The sequence below is a fragment of the Patella vulgata genome, chromosome 6 (assembly GCF_932274485.2).
Source record: "Patella vulgata chromosome 6, xgPatVulg1.2, whole genome shotgun sequence".
NCBI lineage: Eukaryota > Metazoa > Mollusca > Gastropoda > Patellidae > Patella > Patella vulgata.
In genome coordinates, this window is record NC_065884.2 from 26,079,291 (window position 1) to 26,094,705 (window position 15,415).

The 15,415-nt window shown below is 35.5% G+C and overlaps 1 protein-coding gene across 2 annotated transcripts in view; it reads left to right on the top strand.

Moving 5' to 3' along the window:
* Positions 1–350: 350 nt before the first annotated feature.
* The window catches only part of LOC126825095 (TWiK family of potassium channels protein 18), a 72,358-nt gene continuing 57,293 nt past the window's right edge, over positions 351–15,415 (top strand). For both annotated transcript variants that reach the window (XM_050554576.2, XM_050554577.2), the window contains exon 1: positions 351–1,501. The gene's annotated coding sequence lies outside the window, so the exon portion shown is untranslated. The remainder of the gene's footprint in view (positions 1,502–15,415) is intronic.

Genomic DNA, 15,415 nt, shown 5'->3' on the forward strand with positions numbered 1-15,415 from the left:
CGCGCACGCGCTAACCATTCGACCATTCACCTCCACCCACCCCACCCCCGTTCCAGTCCGGATAAATGTCGATCAAATCGATAGTGTAGTTGGGACTATTACCGCCCTATCTTTTATGAATAACTGGACAGTCTATTGTGCAGTCTATTGTAACCGTGACAATATCTGATCATATCTGTCCCTTTAAAACATCATAGTAACAATATACTATATAGAGACATTATATCATGCATAACTTCTTGTATACGTTTTACACAATTGTCAATATTTAATATAGCCTACTTAGTTGAATGCTCGAAACACGCCTGAGTACGTCTTGTGGTGAAGAGCTAGTTTATATACCTGTGTAATTCAGTTTGGTGTGAACGGCAGGGATGTAATAACACGCCGAATATCATTTAGCCGTTGAAGTGACAGTTGTAGACGTGATTGCGAAGTGAAATCTTATGGTTAACTTTCAAATGAACACAATTAGATCCGTGAATCGAGGATATCGTTTGACTTCCTGCATGATAAAGTACATGAACTAGAATCGAAGTCTTGAAGTCCATATAAAATTATAGTAGTTTCATATTTTTGATTCACTCTTTATAATTATTATAAGCTTGTGTGTCAAAGTAGGACATTTGTGGAGGGAAACATGTGATTTGTGGTCAGTAGAATGCATATAAATAAAGTATTTGTGAATTCATTGTGAAGTATATACATGTAATAGTTAAATGACTGATTACCTACACGCGATGCGTGATCTCTCGTGAGAAGATGTTGTAGGGCTGTTCAAAGTGGAACCACCAGCATTGTGTAAAGTTCTTTGGTGGACAATTACGATAAATAAGTTATTGAACAATAATCTCAAAAGATATTTCAACTTTGGTGAAGCTATATATTTATGTGATTCTTTGTATCTGATGGAAAGGGGTTTATAATACTGGATTTTTTTGGATGAAACATTACCCGGGTTTTTTTTTCTTCTGCCGTTCTAAGTGCTGTTCATCAATGAATTCAAATACAAATCCAAGAATGGATAACTTGATACCAACTGTAAGAACTATTGTAATACATGGAAAATAAATTCGTCTTTCTATCGACTCGGTGCATTACTGGATGAACTATTTTGGCTTTGCTGCCATACCGAAGTAGTGTGTGTTAATGAATTATTATAGTTTGAAACCAATTCCAAGAATTCGTGTAATATGTGAAGAATAAAATTGTTATTTTATATTGACTCGGCCCATAATCGTATTCTTCCTTTATTAAAAAGACACACAAAATCTAGTATATAAACCTAAACGACGAAATAAGTTTTATTTAAGCACCCATTGACTGGGAATCAAATGATATAATATACATTTTATTAACGGTTTCTACGTTCAATATTAGATTAATGTGATTTGAATAGAAGTATTTCAGTCAACCCATTTGTGAATCGCGTCTTCCCACGACGTTTTGTTCTTATTATTCATGGATATCGTTTGTTCAATGGACGGCAACCAAACATCGGGTAAGTTTATTTTTAAACGTATATAAAACATTTGTATGTTTATTTGATAATCTGGTTTTCATGCCATGAGTCATGTTAGGTTGTATTTTAATTGCTTGTTCTGTGCCATTCTGCTGAAGATCAAAAGATCTTCGTTTATTTCCATATGAACCCTACATCACCATAAAACTAACATAAACATGGCCTGTTCAACATTTGAAAGGAACTTCTTTTAGAACAATGAAATAAAACTTTCTTGTCAAGATATATAAAGTAACGTAGCTATACGGTGTACACCAAAACTTGTTACCCTTTTAGCCAACTTTTGCGCTTTTATTGATCCTTTTTGACCCATAGGTCCAAATATCATGCCTTTCTAGTAGTACGTGTTTTTTCTGGTCATTTAGTCTTTGACAGCAAATACAGTCGACAGATTGAATACAAAGAATAAAATAAATATTGACATTAAATTTTGTGAAAGTGGCGTGTACAAAACGTCAACCTTGTTACAATTACAACCACTATTCAGAAACGGACATACCTCTTTACACACCCTTAGAATTTATTGTTTCATATCTTTGAAATTAAATGGTTTTTGTCTGGGACTCAGATGATATACATGGCTACTCCGACCAATTCAAGTCGTAAAGACATGACGTGGAGTGGAATAGCTGAGACGTTTGGAAACGTTTTTCTCGACCCGCATTCGACATTTGAAGTTACATTATTATGGTTGAGGGTGGTATGATTCAGATGAGTGGCCTTCAATATAATAGAAAGTCTATATAAATGGTCGAGTTGAGTAACTTTCTATTTTATAAGGCAGTGTTTATTTAAGTCATAGAAATATAGAATGAATAAGAAAATGACTGACTCCGAATGTAAATATAAATTCGATTTTGTAAGAATGTCGTGACCTTCATCGCCTAATGTCTCTGTATTGACAGTCACTAAACCCAAACATGTCTATGTGTATGCTGATTAATTGCAAAATTATGAAGTCATACTTTTAAAAAATGCGTTTGACATACTGCTTACAGGAGAATAAAAATACCACCACCCCGAAAAAACTTTTTTAAAGTTTTCGTTGAAAACGCCGATTTAATGTATTTTTTCAAATTGCTTGATAACGACTTGTGAATTAATATACCATAGAAATTGTTATCCATAAATAGTGTTTTAATTGAAGGTTGGTCTATATAACACACAAAAATATTACCTAGCTTATCAGGGTAATGTTCCATTTTTCAGTTCTACAATTTATACGTAATATTTACGAACCATATTTACAAGGTTTGGGGGTTAAAACCGCGATATTGAATTTCTAGACGGCAGCGAACAGGAATATCATTTTCAATAACAAAGCTCAACGCTAGATCAGTGGACAGTGCTAACTGTGATATTTCATGTACATTTATATGTTGAGAGAGGTAGAGTACTCGACACAAACAACGTCATTTCGGGACTGACATATGTTTCAATTTTATTTCAATAATTCGCTTGTGAATAGAGGGCTTTGGCAGTGGGAGGAAACCGGAGTACCCCCAGAAAACAAGCGAGGCTGGACAAGCGACTATACTCCTTGTCACGTTCAAGCGGGGAATCGAAGCCACAAGACCTGACTTAATGTGTATGGTATTTATGATGGCTTGATTACTCTGTCCAAATACAGACTCACAATGGGTCTATTTCTTCCACAGATATGATGAGGTAAAAAATATTAATTTATGTGCCCGCAGCTTCACAATCTTATCAAGTTACTTATGCTAGATGTCAAAAGTAGTGGATTGTTTTTCTCTAACAGACAAATTATGATGGCGTTACACGTTTTGAGAGAGTAATTGTATTTTCACAAGAGACCACCACTATGTAATTATCTAAATTAACGCGTAAACAACCAGTCTGTGATTTGCTGTCACAGATACTCGACTAATATTCATATTGTGAATAATTTATTGTATAATACGGAAACCAGGTCTATAGAATTAACACCAGATCGAACTATTGTTAGAAATTATTTAGGCTTCTTTATTCAGCTATGATCAATGTTGCATCTCTTAATGATTATGAATTTGGCTCGTCGTGAACATCTAAAAGGCTGTCTGCTATCTTCAAATTAGATTTATTGCTAGACATAAATTTCGGATGTGGCTCTTTAACTGGTATACTGCCAACTACACTGTATGATTTGTTTTTGTGTCCCATCCACGCCCATTTTAAATCGCGTGCTTGTTCGGATAATTCTTACCATGTAAATACCCTAACCACCCTATTGGCTGAAACACAAATACATGTACAAGCTATCTAGTTTGAAGGGTTTATTGTAGTTGATTACGTCACAAGTTTAATGTTTATTAATAGAAGGAAAGGTGCTGGACGCTGACATAAGCCAAACGGTATAAATGATGTTTTTCTACTACTACTACTAAATATTTATCTTCCATTTTTGTTTGGTATGACTGATCGTGCATTTTTTTAACGCCCATTAAACATTGATCGATAGTATAGTATCAGAAAGCAAACAAAAAACTAAATATTGTATTATTATTAGTCGATGAATGAAAATAAAGCGAAAGAATTAAAAAGTGATAATTTTATTGCGAAATGATCGATTGAAATTTAATGTTGATACAAAGCGTTTCTTTTTATTCGACTTATCGTTTCTACCAATTAATATATTGATTAAAAGTTTTTATCTTTATATTTGATATGCGATCAAAAAGTTCGTTATGGGTTTGATTATGTAAAATAAAAGTAGAACGATACTGAAAGTTAAATAAAAACTGCTAGGATGACGAAAAGCTGAATGGGTGAACGTTTCGATTAATTCCAATCGAAGGCCGTGACTCGGATTACCTTTTGATAGGTTTTCGTCTAGATGAAACTGGTGGCATTAGACTCGAATTGAGCCAATGATAGCTTAGTAAAGTCCATATAGATTTTATGGGAGGCGCTTAACAAAGGCTCTGACACCGAAACTATTTCTCTTACTTTATAAACATTTGGATATTTACTACTCTTGATACTAGCATTAGGAATATATATGTATCAAGAAGCATCTCGCATCGTTAAAAAGCACGTGTATGGACGCACGTGTATTTGCTACCAGCAATGTCGAAGCGCTGTTGTTATAGAAACTTTTGTAGCGATTTGCAGTGTCATCAGTGATTATGTGAACTAAGTGTAATTTTGAATTGTTAACGTAATTCTTCACAACATCTTGTTTAAGTAATTTATAACATCTTGAATTATATAGGAACTGCTATTATTGTCATTACATTTTTCTTAACGACTGAATGAATGGTAAACGTGAAGATAAAACTATGGAAATTGAATAAGATGTTTAATAAATCACGCTAGACGTTTTAAACGACTTGGTAATCTTATTGTAAATAACAATCTGTATCTGACAGATAATTTTGTTCAGTTGAACAACTTTGATAGTTGAACACAAGAGACCATGAAGTAAATGGATTGTGTTTATTGGAAAATGTGCATTAACTGGTAGTTATTGTTTGCGATAGAACAATCTAGCTTAACACATTTCAAGGACTGTATAGAAAACTCAGATGTTTTAAAATGGATATTTTCAATGAATGATTTTATCTGTGTAGGTTAAGTGATTCGATGTGCCAACCCAGTAAAGAAAGCAATCTTCCAGACAAAAGCATTCTTTTCTGCAGATTGGAATGTGAAAATTGAACTTACCAAAAGAATCATTTCTAATTTGCAACTATTACATGAAATAAAATGAAATTACACATCGCATCATTTCCCTTTGCGTGAAAATCTGTTCGTTAATTTAAATTTGATCTTGGATAAAAGAGTAAATTGTGTTGTAGAAAACACTCTGGGAAAAGAACAAAAATACACACTTTATTCAAGTACTGGACTATTGAATTTCCCCGAGACACACAGATTGCTTAATGTAGTGGATTTATTAAATGCATGTTCTCCAAACACCAATCCGTTCACAATTTAGTTATTTGGAAGTATATTAGGAGTAAAAGGATAACTAAGGTAAGAAGTTGAGTACAATTGATTAAATTTAAATAACCTAAAACTTGACAATCTAGATGTAATTTCTATATGAGAATCCATAATTAGGCAATAAAATTTATATAGGCGCCAGGATGTTATGGTGGGGTGGGGCAAGTCGACACCGAACGGGAGCTCCCCCAGAAAACATAATCACCAGAAATAATTAGCTTTAACTAGCTATAAACACATGCACACGCACACGCACAGAGCCAAACGCACGGAACCAAGATGTTGGTAGTCTGGGTCACCAAGACACGTGTTTGCTTTTGTTCGCCACTATAGTTATCAACACTTGAAACGGAAACAACTCTAAACCCTGCATGTGTTAGTGTTATGAGTTTATTATTCATTTTTAAAAGAATCGCTTTTAAAACGTAGCTCATACTTAATTCAGTAATTGTAGTCCATAAAAAAATTGTGGTTGTTATGTTTTTAATCTGACCAATTACAAAAATGCCAGCGTTCATTATTTCGGGCCGTCTGCATTAACCCAGTTCGGAGCAGAATAGTAGGACGTTAAACCCCATTTCATCTCATTTCATTATTTCGGGATGAGGAATTTTGTATTACCCTACACGAACAATGGAGAAAGTGGCGCACCTAACATAAAAGTGGGGTACCTTACATCAAAGTAGCGCACCTAGCATATTTTATTTTATTTCCAATGATTGAAAAACTGTTAAACTGAAGATGGTACGTCAGATTGGCAACTTCATTTTGTTAAATAGTTGTTCCCTTTATTATCATCCGCTCTAAAACAAAAAGAAAACCACACCGACCAACTTAAAACCTGTGTTTACATGTTTGTTGATAGACATCTATATAATACTTATCACTTTTGATATCTACCTTATCTATACTACAGCTTACGACTGGGTAGGATCATATCTTTCGCCGCTCAAAGGAAGCTTAATTTAAAGCAAGAAATATCTTCAGAATCTCAATAGTAAACCCGTGTGTGCGTGCAATAGTTTTATGAAACGTCCTTTTCCAGCGAAGTGATTTCGCAAGTACTAAAACCAGTCTCCCAGATTCTTTTATACTTCGCAGTTCTAACTGTTATAATAAAACGCTAATTGATTGGAATATTAAAAATATACTCCGACATTTACACGATAATGTCATCGGATATTTAACAGTGTTAGAAAATGGTTTGTTTTAAAAGGCAACCCGAGCGACAATTCCAGGTTTAGACGACATGGCCCGTTGTTTATGCAAGCCTCTCTATCTATCTCCCCCCATTCTCTCTTAATTTAAAAAAAAAATAACCAGGGGGGATTCCTTAACTAAAGATATAAACATCAGCAATAGTAATAAGTGAGGACGTGACTTAATCGATGTGGGTATTCTTCAAGCAAACAGTTGAATACTGATTTAAGATTCCGATACGTTAGAATATTGGATTGTCGTCTAAGACCTAGATGACTTGAAATTAATAAAATTCTTATGAATATGCTCCATCAAATTGAACAGATAAGCTCAGTGTTCTGTCTGACTGTTTTAATACGTCCTGTCACAGATGTGGTATAAACATGTCTTTTCGGTCACTAACTAAGTTAGATATCAAATAAAGTCTGCGAAATAATATCTACATATATGTAAGCCAGCGTCGTGTTTGTGCAGAAACTTTAAGCTTCGTTTCTTGAAAAATATATTCATTTCTGATTGACTATACTTTATCAAAAACGAAAAGTTATCTAACAAACTGAAAAACATCCCAGTGTCGGTAGCTCTATACCAAGCGTCATACTTTCAAATATTCTTAATATGATAGGACTTTTGGGTAATATTCAACTGTGTTGTACGTTTGTACTTTGGTATTAATATGATCATGCTCATAACCATTAATTAAGAAATATTGGATGCTTAAACTACTGATACTATAAATACATTCCAGTTTACCGTACCATTTTTTGTAAGTTTTCGGGGAATTCATATCCATTGATATTGAAATGTGTATATATTAATGAGATATATGAAGTGATATTTACTAGTATTTGGTGGTATCGGGTTAGTATTGGGTGGTATTAGTATAGTGTAATTAGATCGTCCCGCCAAATAGGTCCCCATGCTTGAACATATAGACCAAACTCAATTTGTTTTTAATTAGGTATTGGTCCCAAATAATTTCTAACTTTATCGCGTTTTTAACATAATTCAACTGACGATGAACACGAGAACAGTGCGAGCTGGTTCTCAGCTTATCTGGATACTCAAGTAGTATTTTATACTAATATATTAAGATCGTCATTCAAATGGGATATAAGATAAACCCCGACTGAATCAAACCACTTCTTTATCAACATTGCTACTCAAGCGTTGAATAAAAAATAGATTTACTGAACAAAACAGCGTCTTATCACGGATACTATCGATACATAACCAACTATATGGACACCACATTTAACTTTAGTCTATAGAAAAAATAAATTTCAAATCACTAAAGACCTAAATAAAGATCCCACTTTTGTGGAGTACTATAACTTCATAATCATAAACTGTAGTAATTTATATCACCTTAGATAATAATAATAATAAGGGTTTTTATAAAGCGCTAGACTCCAAACAGTATTGTTTGCTCAAAGCGCTAACTAAGTTTACAGAAAACAGTTATAAATATGAACACTGAAACAAGTAAGTTTTGAGTTTCTGTTTGAAGATGCTTAGAGATGGGACAGTCCATAGATGTAGTGACAGAGAGGTCCATGTGTGTGCCGCATTATAGGCAAATGATCTGCAGCTAAAGGTTTTCAGGTTGTATTTTGGAACAGTTAATAAACACTGGGAACCGAAACGTAGTGATCTAGATGGAGAGTATTTATGAATTATATTACATAGGTAACCCGAGAGTATTTATGAATTACATTACATAGGTAGCCTGGTGCTGTGCCGTGTAGATAAATAAGATCATTCTGAGTTATCCATACGTTACACACCCACTGAACCGTAAATGTCACTGAAGAATTGTCTAGTGAAGATAATCGTACCACTAATAATTTGACCCTCGTTGAAAAATGAACCATACCCAATCTATTGAAAGTTCATTCAATCATTATTTTTCTTGTATACTATTTCTATTCAAGAATCTAAAGATACTGCCATTAATTAATTCAAGAATATACTTCACCACTGTCATTGAGAACATCGCGTATATCTACACTTTACCACTGTCGAACGTTTTAAAATTCTATGTCATTGAGAACATCGTGTATATCTACACTTTACCAGTAATACCACTGTCGAACGTTTTAAAATTCTATGTCATTGAGAACTTCCTGTATATCTATAAATTACCACTGTCGAACGTTTCCGAATTATATGTCACTTAACACTTCTTGAATGCCATTAATTAATTCAAGAATATACTTCACCACTGTCATTGAGAACATCGCGTATATCTACACTTTACCACTGTCGAACGTTTTAAAATTCTATGTCATTGAGAACATCGTGTATATCTACACTTTACCAGTAATACCACTGTCGAACGTTTTAAAATTCTATGTCATTGAGAACTTCCTGTATATCTATAAATTACCACTGTCGAACGTTTCCGAATTATATGTCACTTAACACTTCTTGAATGTCTGCACTTTGCCACTGTATCTAAAATACATACTCATGAAAAACCACTACTAATTTAGGCGACATTTCGAAGACTATTAGCTTGATATTGTTGATAGAATACTTTTTAAGTAGTTATTTTCCATAAGTACGTGTTACTGTTTTATTCGTCTTTCCCATTACTAATATGTCAATCAAATATTACATGAATACACTAAAATCATTAACTGTCTTTGTTTCTTTCCCTCAACAGAAAGTCAATATCTAAATTATCCGTGAAAACCCTAACCATGTACAGAAACAGACATTTTATCGGACTATTCCAGTTAGTGATTTACTCTTTAAGGGAAATAATCACGTGGCTAAGTGGGTAACACGCTGGCTCGCTAGCCTGCATTGGCCGAGAAAGTTCATCCAGACTTTCCGGCGTGGTTTACCCTTGTCAGTGATGCAGGACGGAGGGCCTGATATGGACAGCTGTCTAGTCGTTCGGATGGGACGAAAAACCGAGGTCCCGTGTACATATTGGCGTGCACGTAAAAGATCCCTTGGCAGTTGGAATTCGATATAAGAGTAGGCCGTAGCGCCGCTGCACGGGCAAAATTTCCCTCATAGCACACTGTATGGCGTATGCCCGTCTTCATTAGCCCAGTTTAGGAGCAGAACAGTAGGACGTTAAACCCCATTTCATTTCATTTCATTTAAGGGAAATAACCACTCCCACTTCATGAGTTAACCCGTCCGCCCACGTGATATCCGAAAAAAAAAAATCAAGTACGCCGGAAATCGCCGGAATGTATGGAGGTGATCAGATTGGTACACATAATGCCAAGAATAATGTTCAAAATTTTAAGCGACCGCAGCCTACTAGTATACATTTAGTAGAAGCAAATTCTTAGAACTGGATAAAAGATACCTATTTGTCTAAGCATTTTCGATTGATTATAAATAATCCTGATCATGGTCTCACTTCATCAACAGATGGGAATCATTTAGCGCCGTCATGATAACCGAAGATAAGAAAGGTAGACTACATCTATGATAAGGAATTCGTTCCTATAATTCCGATTTTGAACGATTTGCCTGTTTTTCGTCTTTGAGATATATAAAGATAACGACTGATGAAATCCAGATAGCCCATAATGAACTGGTGAAAGAGGTTATGTTAAACTTAACTTGTCTATAAACTACACCTTAATTGATATATAGTAAGATGGTACCCAACCTTTACACTTGTTTAATATCAAACACAACGAATCAAATTCCATATTGTCAAGAAAGTCTAAAGTTTAACCCATTTTACGGTAGCGTTTACAGTTTGCTCTTTTAAAACAATGTTTCTTCGTACGGGTTGATGTTGCTACGCGAGTCTTAACTCTGTGGATACGTGTTTACCATTGATGTATTTGATCGGGGGATATTGTGACATGTAACAGGCCCTTGTCTTTTGTATTATCACGAATTAATGAGAAGCTTAAAGATCTAATCGTTTTATGACACCTATAAATCAAAGGCAGTGTTCGTTGATTCTAGATAATCTGGTTGCTCGTCGTCTCTACACTTCTTGATTTTGAAATTTACACTCAGTGGAAATCGAATTCAGATAGCTTTTTAACATTTGGCTAAGAAATTTAATTCCGCATTTCATTCTGTAATCTGTTATATGATGACATATTTTTTTTTATCCGGGGATACCTTAGAGTAGCTAGGACGGCAGTCCGGATGATTCGAGTCTCGAATATATCCACTCCCAATTTCTCCCTTCCCTCACCAAAAGAGGCTGTGTCATGTTCCAAGATATAGTTAATGTGTCACCATACCGATTTACATATCATCTAAAAACTCGTTCTCCACATTTATAGTTCTAGAAATTCAGTTTAAGTTTGATAGAAATCTTGTTTACAACGGAAGATCAGTAGGTACAAGTTTAAACATACCGTACACCAAACTTTTCATAATGAATTAATCAAGAAGTTTAATTGAAATGTTAACATCTGAGATCTGCCGACAGTCTCAACAGATTGCGTGTGTTGATATGTCAGGATTTGTATGTTAAGACGCATAAATGTAAGAAATTAAAACAAAAACAACAAATGAGTATTCTGTTCAGACATGTGTTGTGTTGACGACTGAACAGATTATTTGCCACTGATATTAAATAAATGCGGTGTATGCTAAAAATTGCGGTTTAATTTATTGTCTATTCTCCACCATTGCGTCCACATTTTTTTCATGGCATCATCATTTCGGTTCTCCATGGACAATTAGTGAGAAAACAGTATTGGCAAAATAGGGCGAAATCTTACTCTTATGGAGAAATAAACGCCGAATACTTATGATGTAAACATATCTCATCTTATTACGGTTTTATTTTGTTTACGAGCTGGATTCATCATGTTTCTGGGCATGCACGCATATACTCATATAGTGGACGATATTTCTCTTTATTAGTTAGCACAGGAGGAACACACTACACGCAAACAAAACCGATAAGACAAACCTGCGGACAAGGCAAGAGATTACAACAAATGAAATGAAATGGGGTTTATCGTCCTACGTTCTGCTCCGAACTGGGCTAATGAAGACGGGCATACGCCATACAGTGTGCTATGAGGGAAATTTTGCCTGGACAGCGGCACTAGGGCCTACTCTTATATCGAATTCCATCTGCCAAGGGATCTTTTACGTGCACGCCAATATGTACACGGACCTCGGTTTTTCGTCCCATCCGAACGACTAGACAGCTGTCCTTGTCAGGCCCTCCGTCCTGCATCACTGACAAGGGGAAACCACGCCGGAAAATCTGGATGAACTTTCTCGGCCAATGCAGAGATCGAACACCCGACCTTCAGACTAGCGAGCCAGCGTCTTACCCACTTAGCCACGTGATCCCCAGATTACAACAAATAAATATCAAACCAAGTGAATGGATCCACGGGCCAGCCGTGAGCGTCCACTACCCTGTGCAGTCCCGGACCTGCAATGATACAGGCTTCACTCAAATTGAAAAGCAAAACAATGATTTACAAGAAAGACGTAATAGAAATAATGCAACCGGCCTTGACAGTGGTCATCCCCTGAATGGTGATAGTCTTAGATTTAAGGTCATAAGTTAGAACGTCAAAAAGTCATTGATTTGTACAAAAAGTTCACAAAAAAATAAAAAAACAAAAACTGAGATTCCCTTAATTCTAGAACATCCAAGCAACATTCACTTAGATTAACGTATTTTGCAGTGACGTTCAATAAACTCCTAGAAAATCAGAATATAAATTATATAACATGACCCGTAAATTGGAAATTAAATTGTCTATATATACCCTATAATAACCACAGTCTTTATATTAAAACAGTATTTCTGATCAATAAGGTAAAACTCAATAATTCAATACACGTTGACTGTCCAAGATAGCGAAGCATTTTATTTAGTATGTCGTTAACATGCAATATATACAAACCCAACTAACTCTTTTTATCCCGCAATTGATCCTTTGACGATCAGCACATTCCATGTAATGCCATTCTACGCGGCAATTAACATTGGAATTCGATGACATCTGTATTCCTTGTAATCTCGCTTGCACATTATTGATGTAATAAAATTGTTTTAGTGGAATCACAAATGCATCGAGATCAAACCACACCTTTGTATAGAGTAATGTTTTCCGTAAATTGAGACATTTGGATCAACAGTGTTTCATGAACTATTTCAACACATTTATATTTTGTAAACGCACATTTTTTAATCATTGATTTCGAAAAGTGATGAGAAGTATTGTTATCGACCCATGGTTTTGAACTAACGAGAGTGCAAATCCGCCATGCTTTCTCTTAGTTAGGTAAGTACATTTCTTGTAATGATAGGTAGAAAATAAAGCTATACCGTAAAATATGTTACCATTGTTTTTATCAAAATTATCTGTCAAGATATAGTTTTCAGTAAGAAAAGTTTTAATGATCAGACGTCATTTTGTTTTCTACCTTGAAGTCTTTGTAGAACTTTTAATCCCCGTGCAAACTACAATATGATGAAAGTTGGGTCTCTAAAAGGATTATCATGCCTAAAATTGGCTCAATTAAATCATCAATAATCAATTTGCATACATTATAGCGTAGATTAAACCATAAAAAATTAGACATTTCCGAAAAAATGCTAATGAAGATCAGCTGCCTCAATTGAAAGGTGTGAGGATTTCAACTATTTTCAAAAGTGGAATTATTTCAGTGGAAGATAATAACAATTGCTAACGTATATTGTGATATCGTGAAACCATATTAAAACGGAAGCGTTTATTATTACCTAACAAAGGACACATTAAAACGTGGGACCGTGTTCTCGGGATCAACGTCTAACGTCTGAAAAATTAAAACCCTACCCGCATGTGTGTTTTTTTTTTAAACATTTTTTTTTATTCAGATTTTGTATCTCAAATTGTATATTAGACCCCTCTACCTGTCAAATATAGATACATGGATTTACATTGTATAATGAACAATGTGCATAGGTAAAATCATGAAATAAAATGGGGTTTAACGTCCTACTGTTCTGCTCCTAAACTGGACTAATGAAAACGGGCATACGCCATACAGTGTGCTATGAGGGAAACTTTGCCCGGGAAGCGGCGCTACGGCCTACTCTTATATCGAATTCCAACTGCCAAGGGATCTTTTACATGCACGCCAATATGTACATATGACCTCGGTTTTCGTCCCATCCGAATGACTAGACAGCTGTCCTTGTCAGGCCCTCCGTCCTGCATCACTAGGTAAAATCATATTCACAGTGGGTGGGGGTAACACATATGCCCCATTTATGAACTGTCCTATTATAGCTGGCCTTGGAACTTTCTGGTGAGTTCAAAATACGAATGGACAGCTCGAACTATATTTAGAGTAGTTTCAGCTTCGTCATTTCCGTTCAGTGTCAATCTGTAGGCTACGTAACAGTGTTTCGATGAGTAGACTAGAATTATATGTTGTATTAATACGATAATCTGAATATAAGGAGCAATTCAAGAGAAAGTGTCCACTGTCTTCAAATTGACCACACGGTTGGATTGTCAAAAATATGACGTAAATATTTGCTGCAAGAGAGACGTAGTTTACAATTTTGTGCCCGCTTATCATGGATATATTTTACAGAAAGAATTGGGGAAATTGGCAAATATATTTCTCGATGTCGAATTGTTATTTCAATTGAAAGAACATGATCGTTTTTAAAATATTAGGAGCCACGGTGGCTAGTTGGGTAAGGCGCTGGCTCGCTAGCCTGGAGGTCGGGTGTTCGATCCCTGCATTGGCCGAGAAAGTTCATCCCGATTTTCCGACGGGGTTTCCCCTTGTCAGTGATGCAGGACGGAGGGCCTGACAAGGACAGCTGCCTAGTCCTTCGGATGAGACGAAAAACCGAGGTCCCGTGTAAACATTGGAATGCACGTAAAAGATCCCTTGGCAGTTGGAATTCGATATAAGAGTAGGCGATAGTGCCGCTGCCCGGGCAAAATTTCCCTCATAGCACACTGTATGGCGTATGCCCGTCTTCATTAGCCCAGTATAGGAGCATATTAAAATACGTTAAGTATAAATTAAAAACATGAGTAATTGTCTCGGGATTAAGGAATTCTATAGAAGATGTATATATGTCACGGTATGTCTGACATCCCACTCTTCTCTCTTATTAAAACGTGTCTGAAGACTACAGGAATGAAATATTGGATATGGAATTTAATATTTAATGTGTCGAGTTGTATTGTAGACTTTGGTAGAGTAAAGGGGAGGTTTTAATCAGATTATGTTTAGGTACACAAACACAACAATTGTTTAGCAATGTGAACTTCAGGTGGCCAACGTCCTGGATCTGTTTTGAGAATTCCAGGTTGTATCAGGTAGTACAGCCCCCCCCCCTGTCCTATGCCAGTTTTAGTGAAATAATGTATTATAAATGACCAGACATGTATTCCTTAAAATAAATTGAAATCGTGTTTTTGGTATTTACTTCCAAAGACTGTCTACATGATATGACTAGAGTACATTACTCTACCACGGAGTACAATTGAGCCTACCCCGGTATCAAGTTTCACAGAAAAAGTAAACATACCTTGCTTCATGGATCACACATATTTGTTTATTGTTTAAAATATTTGTGAATATTGTGTCCATTCGAACATACTATTTTATTTGCTATGGGAATTGATCAGTCATAGTTTAGGTTTCTCCCCATGAAATAAGCATTATCAATCGTAGCAAGGCACCGTTACCATCCTTATCATCATCATCAACAGTAGATATAGTATAATAAGCACCAAATTCTGACATACATTCCCGTGTACA